The 12,254-nt window shown below is 46.4% G+C and overlaps 1 protein-coding gene across 1 annotated transcript in view; it reads left to right on the top strand.

Annotated features, from left to right (window-relative positions):
* HFM1 (helicase for meiosis 1) overlaps positions 1-12,254 on the top strand; it is a 2,166,952-nt gene that overhangs the window by 1,715,804 nt on the left and 438,894 nt on the right. The gene's annotated exons all lie outside the window — the stretch shown is intronic.

Genomic DNA, 12,254 nt, shown 5'->3' with positions numbered 1-12,254 from the left:
CCAGTGAGGATTCACCGCCAGAGGGGGAAGAATTCACTTCCTTGGCAGAACCTACACCAGAGGAGCTACAAGCTGACACATCTGAGCTCTTGGGTACAGAGGGGACTGCCAGGGAGGAGTTCAGTAGAGCACAAAAGACTTGTCCAACACTGGAGGGCTTGAGGCAGGAAGCTGTCACTCAAGAGGCAGGAGATGTCAGTGGCACCCACAAGGTTTTCTGGGAAGACAACCTCTTGTACTCAGAGCCAAGTGACCCCAACCTGGTGCCACCAGGAGGTTGGTGGTCCCTCTGCAGGACAGAGAATTTTTGTTAACCCTAGTACATGACATTCCCCTGGCAGGTCACCAGGGCCAAAGCAAAAGTTGTTTCAGACTTGTCCCTCACTTTCACTGGCCCCTTATGTCAGAAGACACACAGGAGTTTCTCGCTCATGTGTCACCTGTAAAGCCAGTGGCAAGACAGATGGCACCCCAAAAGCCCCCTTAATTTCACTTCAAGTGGTTGGGGTACTCTTTGAAAGGGTTGGGGTGGATATTGTTGATCCCCTGGGCTCTCCCATAGCATCTGGGAACAGATTAATACTGGTGGTGGTGGACCATGCCACCAGGTACCCAGAAGCTATTCCTCTTATGACCACTACAGCTCCTGCAGTAGCCAAAGCCCTTCTTGGCATCTTTTCAAGAGTGAGTTTTCCTAAAGATGTGGTGTCAGACAGAGATGCAAACTTCATATCTGCATACCTGAAAGCAATGTGGAAGGAATACAGTGTTTCTTTACGTTTACCACCCCTTACCACCTCCAAACCAATGGTTTGGTAGAGAGGTTTAATAGCAGTTTAAAGGCATGATCATGGGACTCGTTGAAAAATTCAGGAGGAGGTGGGATGTCCTATTGCCATGCCTCCTCTTCACCTATAGGGGGGTCCCTCACAAGGGGGTGAGCTATAGCCCCTTTGAGCTTCTGTTTGGGCACCCTGTTAGGGGTCCTCTTGCTCTTGTAAGAGAAAGACTGAGAGCAACCTCTCAAGCCTTCCAAGCAAGACACAGTGGCCTATGTGTTTGGCCTCAGATCTAGAATGGCTGAGTGTAAGAAGAAGGCTACAAAAAACCTTGAGGCCAGTCAGGAGCTGCAAGAGCAGTGGCATGACCAGAACGCTGTACTGTCTGTATACCAGCCTGGACAGAAAGTGTGGGTCCTGGAGCCTGTGGCTACTAGGGCACTCCAAGACAAGTGGAGTGGTCCCCACACAATAGTGGAGAAAAGGGTGAGGTTACCAACCTGGGAGACCTAGGCACTCCCAGAAGCCCCCTCAGGGTGCTTCATGTGAACTGCCTAAAGCCCTACTATGACAGGGCTGATATGACCCTGCTCATGGCCACTGATGAGGGACAGGAATAAGAGAGCGACTCTCTCCTGACCTCTTCTCCCACACTGCAGCTGATGGCTCAGTTGATGGGGTGGTCCTTGCTGAGTGCCTCTTTGAGTCACAAAAGGAACACTGCAGAAATATCCTGGGACAGTTCTCAGAACTGTTCTCATTCATACCTGGGCAAACCACTTGGTGTGAACACACCATTGACACAGGGGACAGTTTGCCAATGAAATGTGAAATTTACAGGCAACCTGACCATGTCAGAGAATGCATTGAGTCTGAAGTTCAGAAGATCCTAGACCTGGGAGTCGTTGAGCAATCAGACAGCCCCTGGGCTAATCCTGTGGTTCTAGTCCCAACCTCACTCCCAAATGAGAAAAGAGAAGTGAGGTTGTGTGTTGACTATAGAGGGCTCAACACTGTTACAAAAACATCCTATGCCTAGGGCAGATGAGCGAATATATACACTGGCATCTACCAAGTATCTAAGCACTTTTGATTTAACTGCTGGCTTTTGGCAGATTAAATTATCAAATGATGCTAAACCCAAAACAGCATTTTCAACCATTGGAGGGCACTATCACTTTACAGTGTTGCCCTTTGGGCTGAAACATGCACCTGTCACATTTCTGAGGATTGTGAACAGTCCTCCAATGATTGGAAGCCTGTAGTGCAGCTTATCTTGATGATATAGCTGTCTTTAGCTCCACATGGGAGGATCACTTGGTCCACCTTTGGAATGTTTTGATGTTCTGCAGAAGGAAGGCTTCACTTTCAAGGCCTCTAAGTGCCAGATAGGGCAGGGGAACGTTGTGTTTCTGGGCCACCTGGAAGGTGGAGGCCAGATTCAGCCACTGCAGGGGAAGATCCAAACCATTTTGGATTGGACTCCCCCTACTACCCAGACCCAAGTGAGAGCCTTTGTAGGCCTCAATGGGTACTATAGGAGGTTCATCAAGAACTATGGCTCCATTGTAGCCCTTTTTAATGACCTCACCTCAAAAAGAATGCCCAAGAAGGTTTTATGGACAGCTAGCTGTCAAACAGCTTTTGAAGATCTTAAACAGGCCATGTGCTCTGCACCTATTATAAGAAGCCCTGACTACTCCAGGCAGTTCATAGTTCAGACAGATGCTTCTGGGGAAGAGGATGGGGCAGTTTTGTCACAACTTAATAAAGAGGGCCAGGACAAACCTGTAACTTTTAAAAGCAGAAGGTTGACCCCAGGGAAAAGCATTTGGTCAGCCATAGAAAGGGAGGCCTTTGCTGTGGTTTGGGCTTTGCTGAAGCTGAGGCCATACTTGTTTGTCACTCACTTCCTTTTTCAGACAGACCACAAGCCCCTTCTATGGTTAAAACAAATGAAAGGTGAAAATCCCAAACTGTTGAGGTGGTCCATTTCCCTACAGGGAATGGACTATACAGTGGAACATAGACCTGGGAGTACCCACTCTAATGCAGATGGACTCTCCAGGTATTTCCACGTAGACAATGAAGACTCATCTGGGCAAGGTTAGCTTTATTGTCTTTCATTTTAGGGGTTTGTGTAGGAAAGTGGCCGCTTTCTGGCATGGTTACCCCCACATTTCACCTGTTGTCAGTATGTTTTGACTGTGTTTACTGGGATCCTGCTAACCAGGACACCATTGACTATGCTCTCTCCCTTTAAACTTGGTTGCTTGGAGCACAAACACCCATCATTTGGCATACTGGTGCCCCCTTATAAGTCTCAAGTATATGGTACCCAGGTACCCAAGGCATTGGGACATCAGGGGTCCCTCAGGGGCTGCAGCATGTATTATGTCACCCATGGGGAGCCCATGCAAAGTGTATCTGCAGGCCTGCCATTGCAGCCTGCATGAAGACAGGTCACTGCACCAGGTCACTATAAGTCACCCCTACGGTAGGCCCACCTAGCCCAGAGGGCAGGGTGCAGGTCCCTGTGTGTGAGGGCACCCCTACATGAGCAGAGGTGCCCCAACGAACTCCAGCTCCATTTTCATTGACTTTGTGAGTGCGGGACGCCATTTTACCTGTGTACCGGACATAGGTCACTACCTATGTCCAGCTACATAATGGTAACACCGAACCTAGGCATGCTTGTTATCAAACATGTCAGAATCATACCCCAATACTGTTGCCAGTATTGGTTGTATGATTCCATAAACTTGTGGCTCCTTAGACGACCTCCAGCATTCCTCCTAACAGCTTTCTTGGGTTTTTCAGGCAGTCCAAGCTGCTGCCACCCCTCAGATGGGTTTCTGCCCTCCTGCTGCTTGAACAGCTCAAGCCCAAGAAGGCAGAACAAAGGATTTCCTTTGACAGAGGGAGCAACACCCTCTCCTTTTGGAAATAGGTGTGGGAGGGGTAGCCTCCCCAAGCCACTGGTATGCTTTGACAGGCACACTTGGTGCCCTCCTTGCATAAAGCAGTCTGCACCTGTTCAGGGACCTTCAGTCCCTGCTCTGGCACGAAACTGGACAATGGAAAGGGGAGTGACCACCCCCCATCCATCACCACCCAAGGGGTGGTGCCCAGAGCTCCTCCAGAGGGTCCCTTGATTCTGCCATCTTGAATCCAAGGTGGGCAGAGTCCTCAGGGAGCATCTGATTAGCAAAGTCAGGCAGGTGATATCAGAGCCCCCTCCTCATAGGTGATCACCTGGCTAGGTGACCAATCCCCCTTACAGGGCTATTTTGGGTCTCCTTCTTGGGTGAGTCCTCAGACACGAATTGCAAGATTCCAGCAGGACACCTCTGCAATGTCTACTTCAACTTCTGGCCACTGGAACCGCAACTGGACTCCACCAGAACCTACAATCTGCAGCTCTAGCGACGGCTTTGCCCTGCAACATTGTTTCTCCGGCATCTTCCAGCTTCTGCAACATTTCCCCGGCTGTGCATACTCTGGGGGCGGCACGTCTTCAGTCTGCATGAGAAGGAAGAAGGAATCTCCCTTGGAGTGAAGGAGTCACTCCCTTGCATCTGCAGCACCAACTCCAATGACGACTGGTTGCCTGGATCTCCTGTCATCCAGAGCTGCATGGATCCTGCATAACGGGTGGTGATCTGGAATGGTCCCCTTGGTCCTCTCTACCAGGTATCCAACTATGGTGAAGGTAAGCCCTTGCCTTCCCACTCGGGACAGTAACCCTGGGCACCGCGTCTCTTGCAGGTACCAAGGCTTGTTGGTATCTCCTCCAAGGGATATTCAGGCTCTGTGTAGCTGAGCCCCCAGCACTCTTTCCTGTGACACACAGCCCTCTGTGTGCTTCTCCTGCGGCATAGCACCCTTGTCCTCTTCCATGGGGTCTTCTTTGGTGGTTGCCTCTTGTTCTGTGGACTCTCTGCATTGCTGAGGGTCCCCTGGGACTTCCTTCTTTGGGTTGAGTCCCCCTGGACCTTGCAGATCTACTTTTTGTCAACCTTGACTCGTGCCTTTGTGGAGGATTGTTGGTGGCTTTTCCACACCACAGACTGACTGCAATCTTCCAACCGACATGAGACTTTGACTGCATCCTCCAAGAACTATTCACCGACTGCAGGGCTGCATTGCTGACCATCTTTGTCCTATTGTCAACCAACTCCTGCACCCGCAGATGGGTGGGTAGTGGTTCCTGCCACAACCAGATGCTTCTACGAGCTCTAGACTTGGTCCCCTTCTTTTTCAGGTCGACATTCTTCAGGATCCACTGATGATTTCTTGCAGTCTTTTCTGGGTGTTGCATTATCCTTATTTTCAGTCCTCTTTTAGTTTGGTGAAAGTATAGTAACTTACTCCTTTCCTCCTGGTCGCGGGGGGCACTCTGGTACTTACCTTTGGGGGTTCCTAGTTCCTCCAGCTCCCATCTACTGATTCCAATTCCTTAGGTGGGGACCCGTCATTCGCATTCCACTTTCTTAGTATATGGTTTGGTTCTCCCATAGGCCTTCATTACTGCCTATTGCATTTAATTATTTTCTATTGCTTTTTATGCCTATTTCAGATTACTAGTGTACATATTTAGTGTGTTTACTTACTTCCTATTTGAGAGTTGTCCATCTAGTTTTTTTGGCAATTGCATCACTAAAATAAATTACCTTTATTTTTGTAAATCTGTGTGGTTCTTTCACATGTGTGAGTGCTGTGTGACTGTAGTGGTATTGCATGATCTTTTCATGGCTCCTAGATAAGCCTTGGTTGCACATCCACAGCTACCTCTAGAGAGCCTAGCTTCTAGACACTGCCTGCACTTCACTAATGATATCCCCAGGCATATTGTTTGTGATCCAACTATTGCAACAAGAATCCGGCTGCAGCAACTAAATTTCTTGAATGCCTAACAAAGGAGCTGTGAAACAAAAGGAAATTATACTTCGCAAATCCAATACTGCTGCCACAATTCGAAGATTTGCAAGATTTCTTTGATATGCTGCACCCTGTACTTCTAACTCAATTAATGTTTCTCTCATAGTGCGCACATAACAAATGCAAAGTCTCACACAAAGCAGCTTGCGCACACTGCATGCACGGCTGAGCTCTTCTGCCGCACAATTGCGTACTCATCTAGCTCGTCGGTGCACATCTCCTCGCTTGTCCCTGTTATCACAAGTGGCCACAGATCATTAGGGTCTGTTTTCCACCTCCCCTAAAAGGTCGACGTCTAGGTGGTGGGCATCGAGAATGAAAGTTCTTTAAGAACCCTTTAAGCAAATAGGAAGCATAACCCATGGTACTGGTTCCAATGATCACTTCCCTAGGCTGTAACTAGCTGTAAAAATGTACCGATAATACATAGATACTTAATTGCACAATTATTTAAAATTATTAAAAAAGTTACAGAAAGAAATTATGTCGAATTGTACCTTATAAAATATCTTTCACTTTTCAGCCATGAAACATAAATACTTTATATAAATAATTGGCAATTTAAAAAATACGAGAATATTGAACTCAGAAAACTAAAATACAGAAGAATCTCAAGCCGGGTCGGAGCACCTCTGAGGTGCTTGCCAAGTGCTAATCAGGGACTCATGATATACTGTAATGTCTGGTGAATTTGTTGGGTGTGCCCAGACTGCTCTCAGGAACTTTATAAATCTGGCCGCCAACTCTGAGCACTTGCCCTTCAGGCATGCTCCCACGGCAGCACTGCAGCTGCGGATATGTAGGTCTCGCCATATAGGTTGAAGCCAGAATACTCTAAGTGGCAGCAGCACTTGACATATGCACAGAATGTGGATTAAAGATTCCTCCTGCCTCGCACACAATCGGCACTGCCTGTCCTAAGCTTCAAAATGCCTCAGACCGTATCCATGTGTTTTTAATGGAATAAGCCGCAGTCGGGCTATCATAAGCTCCTGTTTGAGGGCCACATTATATTCAGGGAAAGATAGTTTCTTAATTGTCTTACAGTCCTTCTCCTTGGAGATAAACTTCGCCTGCTTGTTCAATAATCTATAGATCGTTGGACCTGGGAGACCACTTGCCCATATCACTCTGGCCTCGAGAGTGTCCAGTGCTTGGCTGAAAAACTTATTCCAGTTAAATTGAGTTTTTTTTATTGTTTCCCAAGTTAGATTTTTTAGTGTACCTTCTTTGGCTTGCTTGGATTTGGTGCAGAATATTAAGAATCTGGCTTTCAATGACCATTGTTGTGACGTCATGCCAAATTCTTGGCGAATTTGAGCGTGTTCTGTACAATCAGGTAGAGCGAATACTCTGCAATAACACACTTATTGTGCCTTAGTAAATTTGCCAATTTCTGTCTGTAAATAATTGCACTATGTATTAAAGTTGGAAGGAATTTACTGCCCATCACTTTTAGAAGGGGACTTGAATGGGGGCACGCCAATGATTTCCGAAGCCTGAGAAAGCCTATTCCAATGAATTTGGGACTGCTTGTTGGGCCTGAATGTGTGATACAGCTCGGGCCCTATGGTCCAGCCAAACCCCCAGGTACTTGTAGGTTTCAGCTACATCTACAGGGCTTCCCTCAATGAACTAGTCCCCATGCTTTTTCAATTTCGATGAAAATACCATAACTTTTGTTTTAATGACCTTTATTTTCAGGCTGTTCTCTTAGCAGTAACTTACCAAAGTATTAAGAAGGCACAGAAGCCCACTTGGTGTCTGGTCCAAGAGCACTGTGTCATCTGCATATTGTAAAGATTATATTCTGGTGCCGGCCATTTGGGGTACAATGTCTTCACCCTCTCTAGATGGGATGGCAGGTCAGCCAGATGCAGATTGAATAACAATGGGGCCAACATGCGTCCTTATTTTAGGCCCTTATCAGTTTCCGATTTTTTTGCTGTGGTAGACCATTTGGCAGTGACCTTTATGTTTACCCATGTATCTGTGTATAGAGCGATGATCGCGTTCAGTAAATTGGTTTGAATAGCCCAGGCCTTTCGTTTTTTGCAAAGTCTTGGTATTGACATGCTGTCGAAGGCGATTTGAAAGTCAATAAAGCCGGCATAGAGAGCCTTCCCCTTTGGGACCAATGTTACTTCACTCAGATGTGCCAATCAAAAAAGATTGTCCTCAATTTGGCTTCCCCTTTGAAAGCCCATCTGGGTTGGCGGGATTATGTTTATGCTTACAGCCCAGGCTTGAAGTTCTGAGTTTAAAACTCTGGCAAAGCATGTCCCTTCTGTGTCCAAAAGCGCAATTAGCCTATAATTCCCAGGGTCTGACTTGGGTCCCTTTTTGTATTTAGGCACCAATAATGAGCCCCGTCATGACTCAGGAACGGCTGACCCCAGCAGATCTTGTTGAAAGAAGGGAGCCACAACAGTGACCCATCTCCTTTGGGCCCGTTCATATACTGTGGCTGGAATGCCACTTGGGCCAGGGCCTCCTCCGGTGCGTATGGTTTTAATCACCTTTATGACTTGCGCCATGCTTATAGTTGTCAGGACCCTATCCGGGGTCTTTAGCGATCCCATTCCCATTCCATTTTTGCCTTTCATGGGGATGGCTTCTTTTTTTCCCTGTATAGGCTTTAGACATATGGGGCCAGATGTAGCAAAGGTTTTTCCCCATTCTGTGTCTATGGGAAAAAGTGTTCCTACATCTGGCCCATGATTCACATTCGGATGAAGCGATGTTGCCTCCTATTGCCTGAGGCTTTGGGGTGGAATTTTTGTTGATCCTTCTCCAAAATTTTCTTTGATTCTTTGCTTTTATGGTCTGGTGTGACTCGGATGATTTTATTGATTCTTTCTCCTTTTTTTGCATGTATAGGGCCGTTCTTTTTTCCTTATGAAAGTAAGCTGGAAGTGCAGCCACTGATTCTTCTTTTTACTTTGGCTTTTGTTTTTCAGAGCCTTACTTAAATGTCGTTTTAAGGTTCGTAATTGACATTGATTAGATCTCACTGAGATTAGCTGGAGTAACCCGTATTTCTTGCAGTCGAGGCCTCCGTTTCTTTAAAGGAAGATGCCAAGCGCCCTCAAAGATTTGTTGGGAGAGGTGCCCCTCCTTATTCAAGATCATCTCCAGAAATGTGTCCATGCGTATTCCATATTCCTCTTCATTATCCATATGCCAAGTCTCCCTATTAGTTGGTTCAAGCTCATCTTGTTTTTTGATAAGGGTCACCTTTGGGTGGCATCGACGCATGACTGAGACTTCGCAGCTAAGGGTGGCGTGATCGCTTGCCAACGTCGTGCATACTGCGAATTTGCTTATCAAGTGAAAATGGACTAAAGACACACAGATGTAGTCGAGAGTAGCCACCCTAAAGACAGAAAAGTGGGTGTACCCCACTGGAATATCCGGTGCAACTCTGCCATTTTTTATGCAAAGGCCCAATTGATTTAGTTGTGCTGCAAGGTCTCTGCCTTGTTTATCGCTCCTTTGGTATTGCGCCATTAGTGGTTCAACATCCCAGAATTCATCGTTACAATCAGCAAAGCTACTGTTCAGATTATCATGCATTAGGTTGCGGAACCTCGGGGAACGCAAGAAAACAACAGAATGTGAACTGATGTTTAAATACATCCTTGCTGCAAAAATTGAAGCGAGGACACATTTCATGGTGAAATATAGTGTAAAGACAGATTTACATTTCACAGAATTACTCAGAATTTCACATAATTTTGTCACAATTTCATGAAATTGTCTGAATTTCCCACATTTCTACCAGTAACCTTACCAGTCCTATTTGAGTTGTTTTGAACCATATATGTGACTAAAATCTTGTGATCTCATATTCGTTTTCATTATTCACCTGCACAGGTGTAGGATTTGCAGCGAGATGTGCCTTTGCAGTACATGATCTGAGACAGGATACATAGAAAACAGGATGGATTTTCATAGACTGTGGTTATTTCGAATGTACAATTACATGAGTCAATATCTGTCATAAATGGACCAAAAAACATGGGTTGCATACATGTAAAGAAAGGGTGACTTCCCTAATCCATAACATCCTAATCCAATCCTCTTTTATAGGGGCTAGGGCAAAGCACTCCATCCCGTATTGTAATCTCTCCTTGGGCTTCAAACCACGCCAATGTCACATCAGTCTCTTTCATTGGTTTGTGAGCTTGCCTTTTAAAATCTGCTTGCTTTCATTAGTGAAAGGCATGCATAAGTCATGCCTTTGCCGGTGTTTAGCCCTCCTCGAGTGCAGCGACCAAGTACTGAAAACATACAAGTCTCCACGTTTTCCATCCAGTTTCTGGACTATTTTTTCTCTTTTTTCACAGCGCAATCTCGCTGGGCAGAAGTCGAGAGCTTTGCATGACATCGACCCTGTTACATAGTTAGTTGCACTTTTGCCGGTTACGTAGATGTAGGAGGCTGGCCTGGCTTATAGTGGGTACCTTGTGGTACTTACACTCTGTGCCAGGTCCAGTTATCCCTTATTAGTAGAATAGAGGTGTTTCTAGCAGCTTAGGCTGATAGAAGGTAGCTATGGCAAAGCAGCTGAGGCTGAACTAGGAGACATGCAAAGCTCCTACTATACCACTTATATCATGTAGCACAATATCATAAGAAAACACAATACTCAGAGTTACTAAAAATACAGGTACTTTATTTTTATGACAATATTCCACAAGTATCTATGTGAGTACCCTCAGTTAGAAGTTAAGTAATATACACAAGTCATATGTACACGAACCCAAAACAGGTAAGTAATAGTAAGAAAAGTAATGCAAACAGTGTAGATTTGCAATAGGATGCAATACGTGAACATAGGTCTAGGGGCAACACAAAGCATATACTCCAAAAGTGGAATGCGAATCACAAATGGACCACAGACCTATGGGAGTTTGTAGAGGGTCGCTGGTACTGTAAGAAAACAGTCAGGGTGTCCAAGATACCCCACCCCAAGAACCTGAAAAGTAGAAGTAAAGTTCCCCAACCACCCCAATATGACACAATAGTCATGATAGGGGGATTCTGCAAGAACCACAAACACCAGCAAAGCACTGAAGACAGATTCCTGGACCTGAGGACCTGCAAGGCAAGGGGACCAAGTCCAAGAGTCGCGATAGTGTCCAGGGGGGTCAGGAGCCCAGGAAACCCCGATGAAGGTGCAAGAAGGCTGCCTCTGGGTGGAAGAGCCGAGGATTCTGCAACAACGAAAAGGGTTAGGAACTTCTTGTAGGAAAGTACCATCTTGCCTGGCATGTTACCCCCATATTTCACTGTATGTATGTTGTTTTAGCCCTTGTGTCACTGGGATCCTGCCAGGCAGGACCCCAGTGCTCATAGTATGTGCCCTGTATGTGTTCCCTGTGCGGTGCCTAACTGTATGACTGAGGCTCTGCTAATCAGAACCTCAGTGTTTATGCTCTCTCTGCTTTCTAAATTTGTCACTGCAGGCTAAAGACTAAATTTACCAATTCTCAGTGTCACACTGGTAAACCCATATAATTCACTTGTATATGGTACTGAGGTACCCAGGGTATTGGGGTTCCAGGAGATCCCTATGGGCTGCAGCATTTCTTTTGCCACCCATAGGGAGCTCAGACAATTCTTACACAGGCCTGCCACTGCAGCCTGAGTGAAATAACATCCACGTTATTTCGCAGCCATTTTTCACTGCACATAAGTAACTTATAAGTCACCTATATGTCTAACCCTCACTTGGTGAAGGTTAGGTGCCAAGTTACTTAGTGTGTGGGCACCCTGGCACTAGCCAAGGTGCCCCCACATTGTTCAGGGAAAATTTTCCAAAATTTGTGAGTGCGGGGACACCATTACACGTACGCACTATACATAGGTCACTACCTATGTATAGCGTCACAATTGTAACTCCGAACATGGCCATGTAACATTCAAAATGGGGAGCACCCTGTCTTCCATTCCAGCATTTGTGACCCCAAGGCATCATGGTAAATGCAGTCATTAGCACGAATTTGAATAGAGTTTTGAAAGTTTTTCACCATAAGTTGGTGCGGTGAGTGCCGTATCTTCGGACACGTGTTTCTGGCTATTTGGCCGTCATCAGCGAAGAGCAACGTGTAGCTGGCGGGGTTGCTTGAAATGCCGCCTTGAAAGTATTCACAGGTTTAAGTACCACTCAAGAATGCGCACAGGTGCTTCACCCGAGCTCGTCAGCTCAAAGGCTCACGGGAGCCTTAATTGCAACAGTCAAAATGGGGAGCACCCTGTCTGGAATGGAAGACAGGGTGCTCCCCATTTTGACTGTGGCCATGTAACATGTCTAAGATCATGGAATTTTCACCCCAATACCATACTGGTTTTGGGGGACAATTTCATGATCCCCCGGGCCTCTAGCACAGAACCCGGGTACTGCCAAACTGCCTTTCCGGGGTTTCCACTGCAGCTGCTGCTGCCAACCCCTCAGACAGGATTCTGCCCTCCTGGGGTCCAGGCAGCCCTGGCCTAGGAAGGCAGAACAAAGGATTTCCTCTGAGAGAG

This window comes from Pleurodeles waltl, chromosome 4_2 (assembly GCF_031143425.1).
Source record: "Pleurodeles waltl isolate 20211129_DDA chromosome 4_2, aPleWal1.hap1.20221129, whole genome shotgun sequence".
In the NCBI taxonomy this organism is placed as follows: Eukaryota; Metazoa; Chordata; class Amphibia; order Caudata; family Salamandridae; genus Pleurodeles; species Pleurodeles waltl.
Note: the sequence above shows the minus strand (reverse complement) of the source record. Positions and strands in the feature narration are given on the sequence as shown.